Source organism: Trachypithecus francoisi, unplaced genomic scaffold (assembly GCF_009764315.1).
Source record: "Trachypithecus francoisi isolate TF-2019V2 unplaced genomic scaffold, Tfra_2.0 Lachesis_group13, whole genome shotgun sequence".
Lineage (NCBI taxonomy): Eukaryota > Metazoa > Chordata > Mammalia > Primates > Cercopithecidae > Trachypithecus > Trachypithecus francoisi.
In genome coordinates, this window is record NW_022681458.1 from 54,346,228 (window position 1) to 54,367,276 (window position 21,049).

The 21,049-nt window shown below is 33.9% G+C and overlaps 1 protein-coding gene across 4 annotated transcripts in view; it reads left to right on the forward strand.

Annotated features, from left to right (window-relative positions):
• Nucleotides 1-21,049, forward strand: part of CALCRL (calcitonin receptor like receptor) — a 106,188-nt gene that overhangs the window by 39,968 nt on the left and 45,171 nt on the right. For 3 of the 4 annotated variants that reach the window (XM_033230923.1, XM_033230922.1, XM_033230924.1), the window contains 2 exons: nt 20,144-20,234; nt 20,409-20,578. The gene's annotated coding sequence lies outside the window, so the exon portion shown is untranslated. Of the gene's footprint in view, nt 1-14,408; nt 14,493-20,143; nt 20,235-20,408; nt 20,579-21,049 lie in introns of those variants that run through there. The other variant, XM_033230925.1, reaches the window with a different exon arrangement.

Consider the following 21,049-nt stretch of genomic DNA (forward strand, 5'->3'; position numbering starts at 1 on the left):
AGGCAGCAGCATGTCATACTGATTTTATTTAAAATTCACTTTGCATTAAGAGGAGTTGTAATTATTAGCTGCCAAGCCTGGAAGAGACTGAAAACATAACCTTTCATTTTTCATAATATAATAGTGCCTAAACTCAAAGTATATATGTGAATCTTGGCTAAAAAATGACATCTGACTGACATCCTATTCATGATATGCCATCTTCCATCACCCTAGCTGAAAACCATCTCCATCACCCTAGCTGAAAACAAAATCCAAAAATGTTTCATAAATATATAAATAAACATGAAAAGAGTGCTGTGTTGCAAACTGTAATGTTTTGTTTCATGTATATTTGAAGTAAATTAACCAGAAAAGATTTTCTATATTTTAACTTTGGCTTTCAATACTTAATGCATTTGCATTAATATATATGTCCTGGATGTAATAATAATGACATTTTCCCCCTCAGAATGATAGAATTAAAGAACAAAAAGGACCTTGAGAATCTAGTCTAGTAACTTATTTTACAAATGAAATAAAAATAATCCGAGGCCTCCAAAAGATAAATGGTGTGATTTTGCTCAAACTATGTAGAGTTTGCTTAGTAACAGAAACAAAGTTAATATATAGAGGTGGGAACATTAGCAAAGCTTAATGCACCATGCAGAAGAAGTCTTAGAATCACACCTGTTGCTGCTGGAACCAGCCTCAATTCAATCTCCTCTGTAATCCCGAGGTTTAGTTAAAATTAGAACCTGGGTTTATTCATATTCGATGTAGTGCTATTTGAATTTTTTAGATGCAGTATGTTACCTAAATATGTACTTGTTGCTGAAGAAAGATTTAGTATCAATGCTTTGTATATTTATCTTTCACTGCACAGCAGTCCTTACCTTATGCCCAAAGACTTTTCATTCTTTTATTATTAAAATTGAAGTCTTTCTCTCATAATATGAAAGTCAATGTCAGCACAAATTTCTAAGATTAATAGGCAAAAATGCACTCCTAAAATTTTGAATATGCATTATTTCTGAGTTAAAAGCAATAATTCATTTGAAATTGTTTACAATGTTCCCATTTTAACTACCACAATATTATTATTGCCTACTAATTTTTTGCTTGTTTTTTTCAAAAGTGGGAGAAAACACTTCCTTTGAGTAGTTCAAGTGCTTTTCCTTATTTACTTTACAAATGGACAAAACAAATGATCTTAACCAGTCTTTATTCTCCCTAAATATATGTGGGTTTTACTGTGATCAGACTTCATAAAGTATTAAAACAATGTTAATTATCATCACTATGGATGCATTTTTGTAATGGATAATTATTTCATTTATTTATTCATTAAAAAACTTAATGAAGATAAATGAATACCAGACAATCCCTTGGGGAATCCCAATGATTAAAAAAGCAATGCCCTCAAATAGCTTTTACCTTCAGTGGGGAAGATAAAAAAGAAAAGAAAACAACAGACCTAACTTGATCTAGTGTGATAATGTGCTGTTAGAAGGCTCGTACAAAAGGCGTATTCGGCCTATTTGTGCTGTAGGCATAAGGTGGAGTGAAACTAAAGAAGTTATGACTTCAAATAAGGTTTTTTGGGAATGATAGTTTAGGCCTAAAAAGATAGATAGTAGACTTCACAAACACTACTAGCATTACTGTACAAAATAGTTCTATTTTTTCCAAAATTCTGCCCCTCATACATCTAAAAGATTTTTCAGTTTGTTAATTTGTGTGTATTTAATAATGTTGATTCCATCACTCCTATTCTAGTAGGAAATAAACCAGGTAAGACTGTCCTTCTGTCTTCTTTTTCTTTCTGTCTCTTTTTCTCTTTCTCATACATACACAGCAAAAAGTGACCAAACCACATCTTTTTTTCAAACAATTATTGGATCTTTATTTTGAGTGCCAACCACAGCATTACCAGGAATGGTTAGTTACAAAGACTATAGATAAAAAATAAATAAATATACAGCTAGATTTCTCAATACTTCCTTTTCTTTTATTTTCTTTATGTATTTGCCTTTCCCTTTTTCTCACCAACTGGTGCTCTACATCTTGTAGAGATAGAATTCACCTAAGATATGTTTTATGATGATGATTTTTGTAGAAATTTAAGTTTGAAATGTGTATTGAATATTCTGTACATTTACACTAGTACATTTACTTCCATTTTTTCAAAGAACATGTTTGCCTACAAATAATTTTTATAAAATAGAGTTAAAACAAAATATATGCAATATTACAGGCCAATACATTATTTGAGTTGCTTAACCAATAATTTTAGATGATGGACTGATGTTTTTCACATACCACATATCAGGTTTGTGTTTCTGTTTAGTTGGTTGGTTTTGTTTTGTTTTGTCTTGGTTGGGTGGTCTGGTGTCAAGTTTTGACAAGTCATTCTGAGTGAGGTGATAAAGCCCAGCTGCTTAAGAGCCCCATATTGGTATTATTTTATACTAGCAGACACAACATTGACTTGTCCCAAATGGTTAAAACACATGCACATGTAAATGCACACACACACACACACACCTCTACATACAGACAACACACGTATACACACACAGGACTGAAATAGCCCAATGGAAGTTCTTCATAAGGACAAATTTCTGAAGTGATTTCCCTAGTTATTGCATGCTAAGTATCTCAGGAACACAGCAGCCACTCCTCCAAACTACTAAACTTTCTGCTGAGCTTAATTGTTGGCTGCAAACTTTTCTTTCTTTCTGTTTCAGCCATTTGCATTTTATCTCCTTGCACAAATTTATCTCCAACTAATAACCTAGGGCTAATTCCAGATAATGAATCCCACACCTTCAGTTTAACTGGTTTTCCTCTTCCTCTAGGAATTGATTAAACAAATACAAATCAAGAGTTATAATGCAAATACGCAAGTCACTTTAGAGTCTGTGTTTGTGACAAGACATAAATGTCTTCACCTCCTTAACAATACTGTCCTCTGGATGATGAGAAAAGATGAGAGACTTTAACACTGGTGTTTATTACCACTCTTAAAAGGGAGGGTTAATATATATTTAAAAGATACTCTGTAACAGAGCAGAGTGTTATGCATACAGAGACAATTAATATTGGTGAGAAAACAAGTGATTTTGGAGACAGTGCCCATCCTTATTCATGCTAAAATATGTTAAAATCCTACCATGTGTTCTACTAATTGCACTACTAAAATTTTGAATATGCATTATTTCTGAATTAAAAGCAATAATTCATTTGAAATTGTTTACAATGTTCCCATTTTAATGACCACAATATTATGTAAAGGAGCTCACAAAGCCTCCTTTGCAGAAAGCTGGGAAAGTTGGCATTGTTAAATGTTCACATACAATTTTACTCAAAATTATAAGTCTTCTAACTGAGGCCAATTAAAGCAAACCAAGACATTCCATTTCTGCTGCAGGGGGGAGACCACCACTTACTTAGCAGTTATCACTTCCTAGTTCTTGTGACACAGAATTGTGTGGGTTATTACATTTAACCCCCACAATATACTTATGAGACATGTATTACCCATCTTACAGCTGCAGAAGGTAAAGCTTACAGGTTAGGTTTCTACCTACTTTCCAGTTAGTAAACACTGCAGTTCCACAGCTGGTATCCAAACCCTAGTATCCAAACCCAGAGTCTTTCCGTGTGAAACCTGTGCTCTCTGCCTTGTGTCTCTCTTTCTTTCTTTCTTCCTTTTTTTTTTTTTTTTTTTTTTGAGAGGGAGTCTCGCTCTGTCGCCCAGGCTGGAGTGCAGTGGCCGCATCTCAGGTCACTGCAAGCTCCGCCTCCCGGGTTCACGCCATTCTCCTGCCTCAGCCTCCCGAGTAGGGGGGATTACAGGCGCCCGCCACCTCGCCCGGCTAGTTTTTTTGTATTTTTTAGTAGAGACGGGGTTTCACCGTGTTCGCCAGGATGGTCTCGATCTCCTGACCTCGTGATCCGCCCATCTCGGCCTCCCAAAGTGCTGGGATTACAGGCTTGAGCCACCGCTCCCGGCCGTGTCTCTCTTTCTACTGCTCTTTTTTTCCCTCTGGTACAAGTCCCTACTGCTATTATTTTTCATTGTTGTTATCTGCTGTCTAAAGCAGCATACTATTCAGACGCCCATGCTGACTCCTGCTCCGGAAAGCCTCATTCATGTGAGTTTTCTAGCCATAGCCTCCACCAGTGTCCATCAGATGGTGTTTCTTTTTTACCTACTTTCGTCATTTTTTTTTCTTTCGAGATTGCCATTGTTATTGCACCTCAGAAGGAATTTAAGTGAGGAAACTCCTCACTGCAAAGACAGACACGCAAGGTAAACTACAAGCCAAGTTGCAGTTTGAGAAAAATACTCCAGCAATGCATGGGATTCATTTTGAAATGACCAAGGTAGACCTCAGGATGTTATGGTTATGTGTTTTCTACAAAAAAATAAAAGCGTTTATAAGATACCTAGGGAACCATTTCATATGATTAATTGTTTAGATGATTTTAACTTTTATAAAAAACTTTATTTTCTGTAGTGATATTTTTCTCTTTGTTAGGAAAACAAAATCTTACTTTGGTGGACAGATTTTTCACTAGATGTTTTGATTTAATAGAGTAACTTTTAAAGATACTATTGCTTCCTTAGGTTCTTCAGGGTATTTCATATTTTGATAAAAATGCACTGTCTTAAGATTCGATGAGGGAGGGACAGTCACGTTAGGAAAATGTTTCACTGTTGTTGTTAAGGTCTATTAAACTCTGTCAAGCGTGACGGAGCATTTTTTTTTTTTTTTTTTAACACATCCTGGTCCAGTTAAGGCTGCAAATCAGAAAAAGTGCTTGGCACAACAATTTAGCAGGAAAGAAAGCTATTTTAAAAGTCTTTTGGGAACATGTTTGTGAAACAGGAAAAAACATACAATTGAGTTGATAATAGCACTTGGTAAAGGTTAGGCTCACTGAAATGGATTTGCCATCTTTTTTCACAGGGAACGTGTTGTTCTTAAGCGGCAGTTCTCACTTAAGCACAGCTTAATTCAGCAAGGAGCTCCTTCCTGTGCAACTTCTTTTGCACTGGAAGATCTATTTTTAAATTGTAACCCAGACTTAGTCACAGGAGTAAATGATTAAAAATAAGCTGTGTTTGGTATGTGTAAAATTACAGCAGTTCATAGAGTGCTTCATGGTACTTTGTCTAGCAAATGTCTGAAGTCACATTTCCAGGTTTCCACTCATTAATTTCCCCAAAGGCCTCAAGCTTCTCACAGGCCTGTCCTTTTACCTCTAGTTATACAGCTGCGCTCACTTCTGTACCCATGCCTTGGTATTTTTGGTTCCTTGTCCCCAGCTAACTCTACCCTTTATCCAGTTCACCTTTGTTACTCACTCTGAATTCCTTAAACATGAATGTTTTGAAATATGTTATAATTCAATTGCAATACACATGTTTTAGCATACACTGCCTTTCCAAACAAAATGTCACCTTTCTTACAAATGTGTCCTATGACGATGGGTGTGAAACTTCTATTTCAAGGCCCTCCTTTGCTGATCCACAGAACTGTGCAGAAAAACCCTCTTGGACAATTTTTTTCTTCAAGATGTGTGAACTGCACTCATATATTTCCCTACCATCCCTTTTATTCTATGGTATTCCCTATAGTAGTGATCGGAACCCACTCAGATACCCATAACTGAATTTCAGGAATCCATTTACATTACTTGCACTTGCTAAGCTCTCACATCCTTATACATTAACCTTTTAAAATAACTCTGATTTTTAAATATTTTTCTGCGTCATATCAGTTTAAGGCTTCTGTAACAAATTGCCATAGATTTGGTGGGTAAAACAACAAACATTTATTTCTTACATTTCTGGAGCCTGGAAGTCTGAAATCAGGGTGCCAGCATGGTTGAATTCTTGGTGAGGGCCCACTTCCGGGTTGGATCTTCACATCGTCTCTCCTTGGTGCATGCATGCAGGCAGAGAGAGATTACCTATCTCTTTCTTTCTCTCTTTATAAGGGTGTTAATCCCATCGCTTCGTCTAAACCCAATTACCTCCCAAAAGTCCCACCTCCAAATACCATCATATTTCATATTTCTAAAACGAAAATCTTGTCATATGGCTCTACTGCGTAATTTTCCTACAATTATTATTCATTTTATGCAACAGCATTAGTAAATATATGGAATACATGCCATTCGTTCTCAGGAGGCTGCCATGGCAGACATCGTTAATGAATCAGGAGACTCTTTCTGATTCACTGGACTAGACTGATTTTAACATTTCTCAGTGTAGCAGTTCTGGCTGCCACTACCAGTAAATCAGAGTAGATATTCAAAACGAAACTATCTATCCTAGAACATTAAATCAAAACTCCTCAATACAACAGAAAGTACCATTAATTTGCTTTTCTGTCTTATTGGAAAGCCTTATCTCTCATTTCTCATGTATCCTGTATCTCTCAAGCACCTGGTATGTCCACACTCCACACATTCCCTACGTAGATGTCTCTCTCTCTGTCTCTCACACACGCACATACACACACACACACACACACACACACACACACTCACACACATACTTCCTCCATGTAAAATGCATCATTCCAGCTGGTCAGCTAGACACATAAAATTTTATTGGGTACCCATAATACTTTATTACTCATATTTGTACATATCATTCTCCCCCTACAAAGTTTTAATTATCTCTGAAAACAGAAAGGTTAGCATTTCTGGATCCCTAAAACTTAATAGAACTTTTGGAGAATATGAGGTTCTAAATAAATGTTTGAATGAATGAATATATTAATATAGTAAAAGGTACTAAGATGGAGTTATATCTAATATTTGTAAGAAATTGAGACACACTAGAGAAACAAATTGTAGTATATCAACATTTTATTTGCTTTTAATAAAAATAACAATTTTTTTAAAGTGTGCATTTACCTGAGACACATATATTGATTTTTCTCCTTCCTTCCTTCCTTCCTTCCTTCCTTCCTTCCTTCCCTCCCTCCCTCCCCTTTTCCTTTCTTCCTTCCTTCTTTACTTGATTTCTTTTTTCCATGTTTAGTTTTCTTTCACCATGTAATAGCTCCATAGAAGAAGTATAGTTAGGATGCAAAATTTCTAACCTAGGTTAAGTTCCAAGAATAAACCGAAGTTCAACATTTTTTCTTGCTAATATTTCTCTTGTATTTTTTATGTTTCTATTTGTAATAACACAGTTAAAATGTCACAAATCACAAATATAATAAAATATCTACATTTTTGTATGTAAATTGTCAGTGCTCCGCTCCTATAAGAAATTAAAATCTGTAAAGTGAAATCACTGACAGGAGCAAAAGATAAACAATTATGGATCCTATCTAAAATTAAGGGAAATTTTCTAAGTATGTGTATAGATCTTTTCTCTCAACTATGTACAATGGTCATTTTTATAAACTAAAATTTACTTATCAAAGGAAAGACAATATTTCGTGCATGAATTAAAAATTGGTTGTTGAAAATAAATTTCAAGAAAAATGTATGTGTTTCAAATCAAAGCAGTTCTATATATATAAAATAGAATCAATTTGTTGTTGAACATGAAATAATGTATCCAACTGAAGGAGCAATTCAGAATTTACATGCATGATATGCTGTGTTAGCTAGGCAGGTTCTTTGCTCAATGTGTTCTGTTTTACAATGTGAATATCATCTCTCTCTTAACTAAAGAAGGCAGGAGAGGTAAGAGAGAAGACTAAATGATCAGCGTTAAGTCTTTCCTTAGATACATATGCCCTTTTGGCACTTATTTTTTTAGAAACAGCTTTACTAAGCTATAAATCACATACCCATACACTTTATGAGTATACTCACTTAAAGTGCACAATTCACTATGTTCACTACTTGGGCAATAGGATCATTAGAAGCCCAATCCTAAGCATTGCACAATATACCCATGTAACAAGCCTGCACATATACTCTCTGAGCCTAAACTATAAAGGAAAAAAGAATACAATTCAGTGGTTTTTATTTATTTTCAAGATAGTACCATCATTTTAGAACACATTCATTACTCTGAAAAAAATCCCTGTACCCATTAGCAATCACTCTCCATTGCCATGCTCCCTGAGTCCTAGGTAACCCCTAATACATCCTCCATCTTTACAGATTTGCCTATTCTGGATATTTCATATAAATGGGAATCATATAATATGTTTCTTTTTTTTACTGTCTTTTTTCACTTCGCATAATGTTTACAAGGTTTATTCATGCTGTAGATAGCATGCATTAAGTACTCCTTTCTTTTTATTGCCAATAATATTCCATTGTAGGGAACATATCATATTTTGTTTATCCATTCACAAACTGATGAATGTTTGAGTTGTTTCTACTTTTAATTATTATAAATGATGCTAAGAATTTTCATGTGCAAGCGTTTGTTTGGATATCTGTCTTTATTTCTCTTGAGTTTACACCTAAAAGTGGAATTGGTGAGTCATATAGTAACTCTATGTTTAACATTTAGAAAAACTACTAAGGTGTTTATCAATGGTTTACACTATTTTACATCCCTATGAGCAACATATGATGGTTATAATTTCCCATATTCTTTCTTACACTTGTTATTGTCTGTCTTTTTTATTATAGCTATCCTAGTGGGTATGAAGTGGTATTTTATTATGGTTTGGAATTGCACTTTCCTAATGACTAAGAATATTGAACATCTTTTCAGGAGCTGATAGAGTATTTGTTAGATCCTTTGCCCATCAATTTTTTTAAAAAATTGACACATAATAACTTCATGAGCTTACTGAGTATTTGTTAGATCCTCTACCCATCATTTAAAAAAAAAACCGACACATAGTAATTGTACCTATTTATGGGGTGATATTTCAATAATACAATGTGTAGTGATCAAGTTAGAGTCGTTAGCATATCAATTACCTCAAACTTATATTGTTTTTCGTGTTCAAGGCATTTAAAATCTTTCCTTCTAGCTATTTGAAAATATAAAATTTTTAAACTATATTTACTCCACAGTCTGTAGAACACCAGAACTTATTCCTCCTATCTAGCTGTAATTTTGTATTCTTTTACCATCCTCTCCATATCACTCTCTCCCTGTTACCCACTCCAGACTCCAGTAATAATCATTCTACCCTACTTCTATGAGATCAACATTTTTAGCTTCTGCATATGAGTGAGAATATACAGTATTCATCTTTCTTTTCTGGGCTTATTTCACATAACATAATGTCCTTCCAGCTCATCCATGATGCCACAAGATTTCATTCTTTTTATGGCTGAATAGTATTCTGTTTTGTGTCTATATCATATTTTCTTTATCCATTCATCTGTTGATGGACACTTAGGTTGACTCAATATCTTCTCTGCCCATTTTTTAATTGGGTTGTTTTTCTTTTTATTACTGAGCCAAAAGCTTTATTTCTATATTCTAGATATAAGTTGCTTCCAAATAGGTGATTTGCAATTTTTTTCTCCCATTCTGTGTGTTGTCTCTTCGTTTTCTTGATAGTTTAAACACAAAGTTTATAATTTAGATGTCATCTAATTTACCTGTTTTTTGTCACTTTTGCTTTCAATGTCATATCTATAAAGCCAGTGCCTAACCAGAGGTGACAAACATTTACTCATATGTTTTCATCTAAGAGTTGCATTTACTTTTTGAGCTGGATATGAGTATCTCGCCATAGGTACATATTAGTTGTGGATTATCCAAGAGCATATACTGCTAAGACTATTTCATATTTAGAAAAAAAAATTACTCCATAGATGTATTTGGATAAAAAAGTCAGATTTGAACTCCTATTGGCTGGGCATGGAGTATGCTTCAGGTATAAACAATGATATTCTTATTTTGTGAAAAAGAAAATAATCTGTAAATATCTAGATTACAAGATGAAAAGGTGCTTGAAGTGATCTCATTTTACAGGTCAGCAAACGAAGACCCAGCAAAATGACTAACTTAAGAATATTCAGGGCATTCAATCACAGTCAGAATGCAAAATGGAGCCTTCTTATTCCACACATAGTGATTATTCCACTACACTGCTCCAAATAAATCAGTTAGGCACACAATGTAATTTAATTGCAATTTGTGAGCATTTCTAGAATTGTATCTGCCTTCAAATATGGCCAAATTAAAGGGCTCTAATGTTATTGGATTCTCCACCAATCCTCAGCTCTCAGCTGATTGCCTTCACTTGACCGCATTTTTTAACATTTTCTCTGTATGATAGGAAGATGCATGAGAATAGTCTGATATTCATACCCTACTTGCTTTGCAACCCCAGCAGAAAGAAAAAGCTTCCCTAATAACAACAATGCAAATGTCCCGGGAGAATTCCAGTGGTGTTGCTTGGACCACACATGTCCATGACTAAGCTAAATTTAACCAGGGGATTGTGCTAGTCTGACCAGATTTCAATCAATTCCTACTTCAGTGATCAAGAGGGAGATCTCACTTGAACCAGAGAGAATGGATTCTCTATAGGGAAAAAGGTTCATTTTATTAAGGAAAATAAAGAAGATGTGCTAAACAGACAGTATCAACAGAGTTCCTCTACCTCCTAAAAGTTGGAATGTGCTAGTAGGTGCCATATAAATTTTATTTTGAGAATGATTGCAAAGCTCAATGTAACAAGAATATCATAACTTTGCTTATAGACTGGTATGTAACTTAAAATTATAGCAGAATTGTATATTTTCTGATTTTATTATTGGAGGGAAAAACAAAACAAAATATGATTTCACATAGCATTTGACTCCTGACTTTGTGGAAGGAAAATAGGTATAAAGCTCTTATTCCAAAGAGCTGGAAAGATGTGTTTTGTTTTAGTGCTCTTTGAGCAATTAATTCTTTCCATGTTAGATCTCCTGGAGGGAGAGTGTTCCATCAAGTACAAAGCATTTTTTTCAGGCTCCCTTCCACCTTGTACTAATTGGCCTGAGATTTGGCTGCTTGCCTCTTTCAAATAAAAAGAGGGTGACCAAAATCACCGGAAAATGGCTAATTATGCCCACAATGGGAAAATTAGTCCCGTGAGTAAGTACTTTACAGTGTAAAGTGAAGTCCCAAACTTAATCACAGAATTATCTCTCTTTAATAGTTATTCAACTGTTCAATCTGGAATGTTCATTAAATAAGCAAGTAAGCATAGAGTCAATGTTTTCTTTTGTTGTTCCAGTACAGTGTTAGAAAAGTCTATTATAGCCAATTTAAAATAAGTGAAACAACTCAAAAAGTCAAATACTGCATGTTCTGACTTACAAGCGGGAGCCAAACAATGTATACACAAAGACACAGAGTGTGGAATAATAAACATTGGTGGTGTAGAAGGGTGGGAGGGTTGTAGCAGGGGTGAGGGATATGAAATTATTTAATGGGTACAATGTATATTATTCAGGTGATGGTTACACTAAAAGCCCAGACTTCACAACTATGCAATATATTCATGCAATACAAGTGCACTCATACCCCTTAAATTTATACAAATAAAAAAGAAAAAATTAAAGTAAAATTTGGGAGGTTCTATGTCTTATTTTTAATTGGCTTAGCATTATATTCATTAAGAAGTCAATATGTGATTACAATGTTATAAAAAATTTGCTAGAGCTTTGGGTTATATATAGGCTCAGTGTTAGTAATTGTGTAGTCATATTAACTAGATTGACATCCTATCTGGGAATATACTTATAATTCACTTTATTTGATATTTTCATAACTACTTAAATTACAGAATAAGGAAATAACCATATTATTTCTGCAGAAGATTAAAAAAAAACTCAAGATGCATGTGACCACCACCTCAAAATATAGTGTTAGTTTTCCACATACAGTGCTATTGAAATTATAGCAAATAAATGAAAATATGTATAATACACTTACTTATATTTACAAACATTTTAATGTGGTATAATAATAAGTAATATTTAGTGAGGTCTAAGAAGTTTATATTATCTAATTTTATTTTTGCAATAGCTTTCTTGTTTAGGAGTTATTTTGCAGACAAGAAAACTATTCTTAAAGAAGTTGTTTAATTTGCTAGTGTGTGACTGAGTTGGATTTTAAAAACAAGAAGTCTAACTCATATTTATAACCACTACAACTACTGTTTCTATTTGTAACTGGCATTAGACATCATCCCTTCATTATGTGAATTATTAAATATCAGTTGGATACTACTTTAAAAATTTCAGTATCTCTCTGGATAAAGAAAAACTGTGTCATTAACCAGTGAGACTATATTAACAGCATATGCTTCCTTATATATGAATTTTAATGTGGATTTTAATAGTTATAATTAACTTTAGGCATCTCTTCAAAAATAAAATGCTTTCTAGAAGTTTTCATGAGAGTTTTTAATGACTTTTAAAAATTGGCAATTTCTATATCAGGTCATCCATAGGAATTTAATGGCTTAAATGTAATAATTTTCTGTTTTTTAATTCCTTTGTTGAGTTTAGGCATTGTTGAATCATTTTTTAATGTGTCTTAAAATTTCAATTACTCTGTATATTTAAAAGTCTTGGCTTAGTGACTCTCTCTTAAATGCAAAGAAGATAAAAACTCAATGTAGTCAAAATTCAGAAAATGTTAATGTCTAGTCCTATGAGCATTAAGCCTGTTCCAATGATGATGGTGATGAGTTTAGCTTAGGGTACATGAACTTACCAGATTCCATTCTGAGACATCTGGAAAGGGGACTAATGAAGAAGTGTGCTTGCTTTTCTAATTTGGGCTTTTTGCAATGGAGATGAAAGAACTAGACTTTTCTCGAATGGCCTTTCAAAAGTAAGAATAGCTCTGAAAAGAGGCAGTATATGAAGAGGTGAGAGCAAGATAAGTGATTTTTTTTTCTTTTATTTACTTCTTTTTTTGGTCTAGATATCTTTTCCCTGAATTCTCATGTAATGAGAGAAAAATTATCTAACCAAATGACACACTTTTTCCCCTGAGCTATTAGGTAAGAGGAGACATACACAAAGTCTTCCTGAGCCACAGGGAAAACAAAAACAAAACAGTATCAGGAAAGATTTAGTTTTAAGGATATTTTGGCTTTAGGTTACTTGGAGTAAAAACTGTTTCTATATAACAATCATTTTTTTCTTTTCATATAAATTTTGAACTCTTACCCAAGACTTAATCCTTTTACCCTAATGCTTTGTTTGATGAGTAGGAAACACCTGGGAAGGCATGGAATTTGTCCAGGTTCAATGAATGACAGAGGTAGGAGTGAGGAAGACATTAACTTCCTGTTTTAAATGTTGATAAAATCATCCCTCGCTAGAACCTCGTGAATGAGTTCTACGGAGAGTGTTTGAAATCAATGAAGTAAGCCTCAAAAGCAGTAGAATACTGTTCTCCAACTTGATAAATACTTTTATCAAGGTCAGAAATCTTAACTTATATCTCACTTCCTTCACCGTACCAAACTAGGTAAAAGTAGATGCTCAATAAATAGGGTAGGATAGCACACTTAATTTCTAGAAGAAATTTTCTTCCTTTTAAAATGCATTTTTAAAGTGCTAGAAAATGAGACAGTACATATGTTTTCATTTTGGTACCTTGCCAGAATGGCAGGTATGAGTTGTCAAGCCACTTATTAATGTAAGCTTTAAAAAAAAAAATGAATATGACATTGCTAAGAAGAGGAATGAAAGAAGAATTTGTTGGGAAGAAGTATAAATGTGTTTGATGAGTACAAGTGACATGTAATGAGAAAACTGGTGGTTAAGCAAAATTACTGAATAAGCAAAATAGAAATGTGTCTTTTACTTTATGCAAATAAACAACTCCATTGTCCGAGTCAGTATGATACAGGGCAAAGGGTAGAAATTTAAGGTCAGAAAACCTGAGTTCTGAGCTTGGAGTCAGACCTAAGCATCTTTGTGACTTTAGCCAAGTCACAGTTTGCATGCTGGATTTGCCTGGTTTGTTCAGTCAGCATTATTATTGCCATAACGAACAGAATTTGTGTATTTATGATTAAGCAAGTTTTTTATATCTAATCATGTAATTTAACACTTGAAATAATCCGACAAGGTGTGCTATGATAAAAGTTATAGGCAACATTGATTTAGCCAGGCATTGATTGGCATTATCTCATTTACCAGTCACATTAACCTTCGAAAAACAGCCACTACTTTTATGCAAATTTTCAGGTCAGAAAATCAGTTTAGGGAGTTTAAGTGTATAAGAACTGGCATTAAAGATATATTTCTTTGACTTTTGTATGTCTTCTAATAAGTATGCAACAGAAAACAGGAAACTCAATTAACGATCAAGTTTTACACTCATTTTCTAGTTGAGTAAACCAAGCAGAAAATAGTTGAATTGATTTTCTTAAAATTACACAGCAAATTAGAAGCACCTTAGAAGAACCACTTCTAGCTAATGGGATTGTCTTGCAGGAGGATGAATGTATTGTAAGGTTAAGAGGAATGACTGGCTAGTTGGGAAGCAGAGTTACTACTTCGGTTTGATGGAAAAGAAATGTAATTTTTGTCAGGTAAGGATTTTTATTAGTTTTCTATCCTGGCTGTAACAAATGACCATAAATTTAGTAACTTTAAACAACACTTACTTACTATCTATCTCACAGTTCTATTGGTCAGTTCTGTTGGCTCGGTTGGTTTCTTTGTTTCAAGTGTTACAAGGTCAAAATAAAAGTAATGGCAGGGTTACATTCCCTTTTGTAGACTCTGGGGGAGAACCTGCTTCCAGACTCATTCAGATTGTTGGCAGAATTCAATTCCTTGTGGTTGTAGGACTGAAGTCCCCATCTCTTTGCTGGCTTGAGGCCACTTTCTAGTCCTTGCATGTGGGCTCCACAGCAGAGCCAGCAACAAGGAATCAACTCTTTCTTATGTTTCCATCTTTTCTGCTTCCCCTTGTGTTGCTCTCGCTGACCCTTCACCCTTTCTTTTCTTCTTTTAAGAGCTCAAGTTATTATCTGAAAGTAACCTGGATAATTCGACATAACCTAGGTCAATCATTCTATTTTAAGATTCATAACCTAAATCATAGCTGTAATCAAAGATTCTGGTGAATAGGGCAGGAAAATGTTTGTATGCCTGTCATTCTGCCTGCCACGTGATTCTTCTGTCTATGCCAGGGATCCTCAACCCCAGCTATATATTAAAATCACCTGGGAAACTTGAAAAAATGCTTGTTCCTGGGCCCCAAGCAAGATGACCTGAATCAGAAATTTTTGGAGTAGAATCGAGTCAATGGTCTTTTTTTATGACTCAGAAAATTATAATAGGCTTGAAAGGGTTAGGAATAACTAAAAACATCAGGTTTCTTCAACATGATTGAATTTATTTTATGAGTAATCTACTTTAAAAACACTTTCTGTATACCCTCTTTATGCAATCGCTTTGTTAGGGTGTGTAGCCACGGAGATGAATATGCTGCCTGCCCTATTCTTACTGTGCTCACAATCTCATGGCGGAGAAACACAAAGAAATAATTATAAGGTTACATGGTGTGTTTTAAAATAGATATTTGAATAATTTGCTCTGGGAGTTCTGTGACATTAATAATGCCTGGGAACACTACTGAACATTTTGCTTGATTTATACTTTATAGTTCATTTTAAAATAGTCTTACCACTACCTAGAAACAGTGAAATACAAGTGTGTTCAGGTTTTGGCATGTCCCAGTGAGGATGAAATATTTATATTATGCTTTCCCAAGTATAACAGGCCAAGAATTTACTTCGGTGCCTACTAAACATGCAGATTCCTAAATTCTTCTCCAAAAGGTTCTGTTCCAGAGGGTCCTTGGTGGGCCCTGGCCATTTTAACATTTTCAGCAAGTTTTGGAGGTGATTCTGATGCAGGTGGCCCACAACCTCACACTTTGAGGACGTGGTGTGTACTACATCAGTGATTTGGCACCTGCTCACTCAATCGCTTAAAAAATAATGCATGACTCAAATGACATCCTAAAGAGGACATATAGCTTAAGTTTCTTATATCAGTAACATGTCTTCAGGAAAGTGAAGCTTCTTTATGTTTTGTTTTACTAGCTGCTTTACATATTAAAAGTGTGAGTGGTATTCCAAGCTAGGTTGAAGTGGGCACTAAAACCTTACACTGGAATTTCTTTTACATACTTTATTTGAGGCCAGGTGCAGGAGCTCATGTCTATAATCCCAACAATTCGGGAAACCAAATTGGGAGGATTACTTGAGTCTAGAAGTTCAAGACACCAGTAAGCTATGATCATACCACTTACACTTCAGCTGGGGCAGAGTGACATCCTGTCTAAAAAGACTCTATTGGAAGTAAAGATAGTAACTTGCAACAACAATTCTAGCACAAAGACTTAACTTTTCCAAAAATAAGCAGTGAGAAAAATAAGTTAACCAGGCTCTTGCACTTTGACATTTCTTAAATTGTGTAGAATGATTGAAATAAGTTTCCATTTGCCATGCAAGTGTGGAACACTTGGATTGGAGTAGAGTGTTTATTCCTTGTTTTGATTCAAGAGATACGTAGCTTGTCTAATATTCCATAAGTAAGGGAAAGCATATAATATAACATATAGCACACAGCTCAACTTTGCTCACACAATGGTTCGGGTTGGTGAACCTTATGGCAAATTAAATACGTATAGAAAGTACTTCTGTTAGCCAACTTTATAGTGAATGAAAAACAGAGTATGGTTTAGAGCCTGAAAAATCAAAGGTATTTCAAAATACTGAAATAGAAGATTAAGTTATTATTTTGCTTAATCTTGGAGTGAACATACACTCAATATTAGTGCTAGGCGACTCAATGAAAATAAGAATTATTATAAAGAAACGTAAATTAATGGAAAGTATGTATAGGAACAATACAAATGTTAGAAAATAAGAAATAGGCTTGCAAGGCACTGGTATGCATGTTCAGGATTTTTTGTGTGTGTTCTTATAAATATTGATTAAGTCACATTGGTTTCTAATGCTTATGTACAATAAAACATGCTTTTACACTATTATATGTCAAGAAAATTGCCCTCTTAAAATTTAAGTATTTGGGAAAATTTTCTTGGAGGGAATTTGGGAAAATTGTCTTTGTAGATGTATGATATATTAAGAAATAAAACCAGAATGGTAAGTTACATAAATTCTTGAGTGACTAGGCAGTAATATTTCAAAAGTTATTTCAGATTTTAAGACATTTTTATTTTTCAGAGTTCTTTTTGTAATGAAATATATCATTTTTATTTTAATGTTGAAGATGTTGGGGGCCAAAGCACGGAAAACATTTTGAAATAAAGGACTTCTAAAATTCTTTTCGTATGATAAAGAAAATTATTTCATTTCTAGTAATAAAACACTTTGCTTAATTTTGAAAAAGGAAAATAAAATAGTACTTATAGGAACTATGAAACTAGCAGCTCTTGAAGAGAAAATGCCCGTACAAACTAGTGGTGCCAATATGATTACAAATTTACTTAACTGTATAAATTAGAGCTTTCACAACTCTGAAGTACTTTTCCTACTAAACAAACCTTAGAACACGTGGAAAAATCCTCTGGCAGGCTTAATCACTTAACTTGACTTCTTTTCATTATTTGCCTGATCTCTCCTTAAAATTAAATGGAAACTATTATATTTCATGATGTAACATGCAGTTCAATTATCAGTAAACAATTTAACAAGATCTGAAAGAGATGAAAAATGATTTGCCTAACAGCTTTGGTCAACTAGCATCAATTGTATTTTCGTGAAGATATATTTAGAAAAAGCTAAATATAGAGAGAGAAGTACTTTCTGAATCAGCCAATTAAAGGCAGTATGCAGAGAACCAATGAGCTAAAACCAAGGATTACAGTTAAACATACTTCTCCTGAGAACAGTGCCATCATTTCATCTCCCAGTATGAGAGTCTATCTAAGTTGACTTTCAGTTATATTTGCCAAGGCATTTTGCACATGCCTTGCCATGATTCGTCTATTATAGAATTTGAGACCTCTTGGTGAAAGAGATGATTCTTCCATAACTGCCACTCACCACATGTGTCTGCTGGCAAGGAAACTTTGATAGGTCCTTGCAAAGTAGATGACTCAAGTGACTTGCACTACCAAATGAACTGGTCATTACTAGATCTCATGGCGTGTACAGGTGTCCACTATGTGTTTGAATGGCTGCTACCTAAACTTGCTGCTCCATCTTTGACAAACCCAGGGGCCATATACCTGCCCCCTTGATTAGGAATACACAAGTTTACACAGTGAAAAATACAACCTTATTCCTAGTAGCACAATTGCCAGATCATCAGGGAATAGGGTAAAGAAGGAAAGCTATAAAATTGGAAATATTTGCATTAATAAATATTTTGTGAGTTGAATACTTTTTATTTACTGATATCAGGATGATTTAGTTACCACTAAGAGATATTTCACTAAGATACTTTTTGGGATTCTGATTTTGAAGTCTATTAGGTAAGCAACAAAAATAATGGTCGCCGGGCGCGGTGGCTCAAGTCTGTAATCCCAGCACTTTGGGAGGCCGAGGTGGGTGGATCACGAGGTCAGGAGATCGAGACCATCCTGGCTAACACGGTGAAACCCCATCTCTACTAAAAATACAAAAAAATTAGCCAGGCGTGGTGGCAGGTGCCTGTAGTCCCAGCTCCTTGGGAGGCTGAGGCAGGAGAATGGCTTGAACCTGGGAGGCGGAGCTTGCAGTGAGCCGAGATCGTGCCACTGCACTCCAGCCTGGGTGACAGAGCAAGACTCCGCCTCAAAAAAAAAAAAAAAAAAAAAAAAGGTCATGTTGGATGAAATGTTTTTCAAATATGTGGGGTTTGGAAAACCTTCAAACATGATTTTTGAAGCACTTTGCCTCTCAATATTTGGATTACACATGCATATTAAAGGAAATTTAATCCTGACTCGTGTAGATCATTAAAAAATTATTTTGTAAAACATATCTGATTTTTAAATAGAATAATATTTATTTACATTGTTACTAGCATATTTAAATATATATACTTTTATACAGAAAAATATGAACTACTAATATCTCAAGTATGTACTACAATGCCTTAAATGTGGCTTAACCTTTAGGTCTTCCAAATGCAGTACAGAAAACTACTGTTTATTTAATATCTAAGCAATCACAAAATTCAAAACTGAATAGTTTTCAGGATTTTATTTTGTAAGAAAATAGACATGTAGCTATAAGAAACACCCCCACAATTTTCATTGTCAGTACATATTCAAACACTATCTAAAACTTTCTAAGAAGATAAATTACAATTAGTACTTATTATCAGTGTTCTTTATTGTGACTTTAGGATCCTAAAGTACTTTACTGGTTCATGTTTTAATTCATTTACTCATTCACATATATGGGAAACATTTATTAACTGTCAGTCACAAAGGATGCAAATATAAATAAGATATGAAACCAAATCCACAAGGGAAATAGATCACATTTCCAGGTGAAATGTGCATGTATGAGTATTATATAATAATGAATTGTAAATTGCTTTAATTTTTTGTTCTTTAACAGAAATCCTAGTAAATTATCATTAATATGATAAGTAGAGTTCTAGGAGTTACTGTGTCTGTTTACTATTTTCAAGTCTTCAACAAAAATGTGTACAAAAATAAAAACCAAAAACAAAACAACCCTACTTTCTTCCACCTTGCTATTAATACTTGATAATAATTAAAGCTCCACTGAGAAGATTAAAACACAAAATTTATTTTTAAAGGCAGTATAATTTAGAATGATTGTGGAATTATACAACTATAGCTACAATAAATAAAGAAATATTTATCTAACTTATAAATGCCTGAGGAAAATATTTTAGTAATTCTATGAAAAAAATGTAAATATCTAAAATCAACAATTTTTCAAGTGAAAACGACATAATCACTCTTTAAAAATTATTTACTCCTAGAAAATACGTACATTCTAGCCCAAGTGTGTTCTCATAACATAGATCTATAATTCATATTGAAACATCACATGCTGTGATTCTGATAATGCTATATAATAATTCAAATATATTGTAAGCAAAAGAGGTTTTTAAAAGTGGGAATCGATCAATAAAAGTGATCTTAGTAGCAGTATTTTCTTTGAAGTTTTTAATGTATCATAGAAATAATTTTGGTCATTAGCATAATATTAAATTATTACATTCATCAATATTTCAGATCTTGACCCCTGAATTTAAGAAATTCTTAAAGACAATGTCAAATATGATCCAAGAGAAAATGTGATTTGAGTCTGGAGACAATTGTGCATGTAAGTATTGGGAAATTAAATTTTCTCATGGTAAAATGTAATTTAAACTAAAATATTAACTTATTAATTACTGAATTAAAGAAACTTTGATCCATTGTTTTCTGTCCATAACAACACTATTTTTATTAAAATTAATACAATGATTCATGATATTTTGGTTATATTTTTCTCAAGATCATCTAATAATAAAAACCCAGACTACCTGATAGAAGGGAAAACAATATTCGAAAGATTGCTACCACTAAAAAGAAAACTACTACAACTTGACAAGACTGCTACAAACTTCAATTTGTCAACTACAACTTGACAAGGTTGCTATAAAACAAGATTGCTACAACTTCTAGGTGAGTCATTGGCGAGGGCTAGCAATGGCACCAATTGTGTGTGACAATTAATGGTGTGCTCTCACTGAATGTCATAATAAAAATAATAAGCAAAACATGTGAACATGTAAAAAAGGTTTTTATAATTCTTTTTCCCAAATTAGCCCTTTAATAAAAATCGTTACTAGTTTCCTAACAAAATTAAATCTAAGCTCACAGTTTAGTGGCAAATATCTGTTGATTGAAAATTTTTTCTCTCCTTTAAAATTAGTGTTTGCATGTTCAGTGTATTAGTCCATTTTCATGCTGCTGATAAACACATACCCAAGACTGGGCAATTTACAAAAGAAAGAGGTTTAATGCACTTACAGTTTCACGTGGCTGGGAAGGCCTCACAATCATGGCAGAAGGTGAAAGGCACATCACATCATAGCAGCAGACACGAGAAGAGAGCATGTGCAGGGAAACTCCCATTTTTAAATCCATCAGATC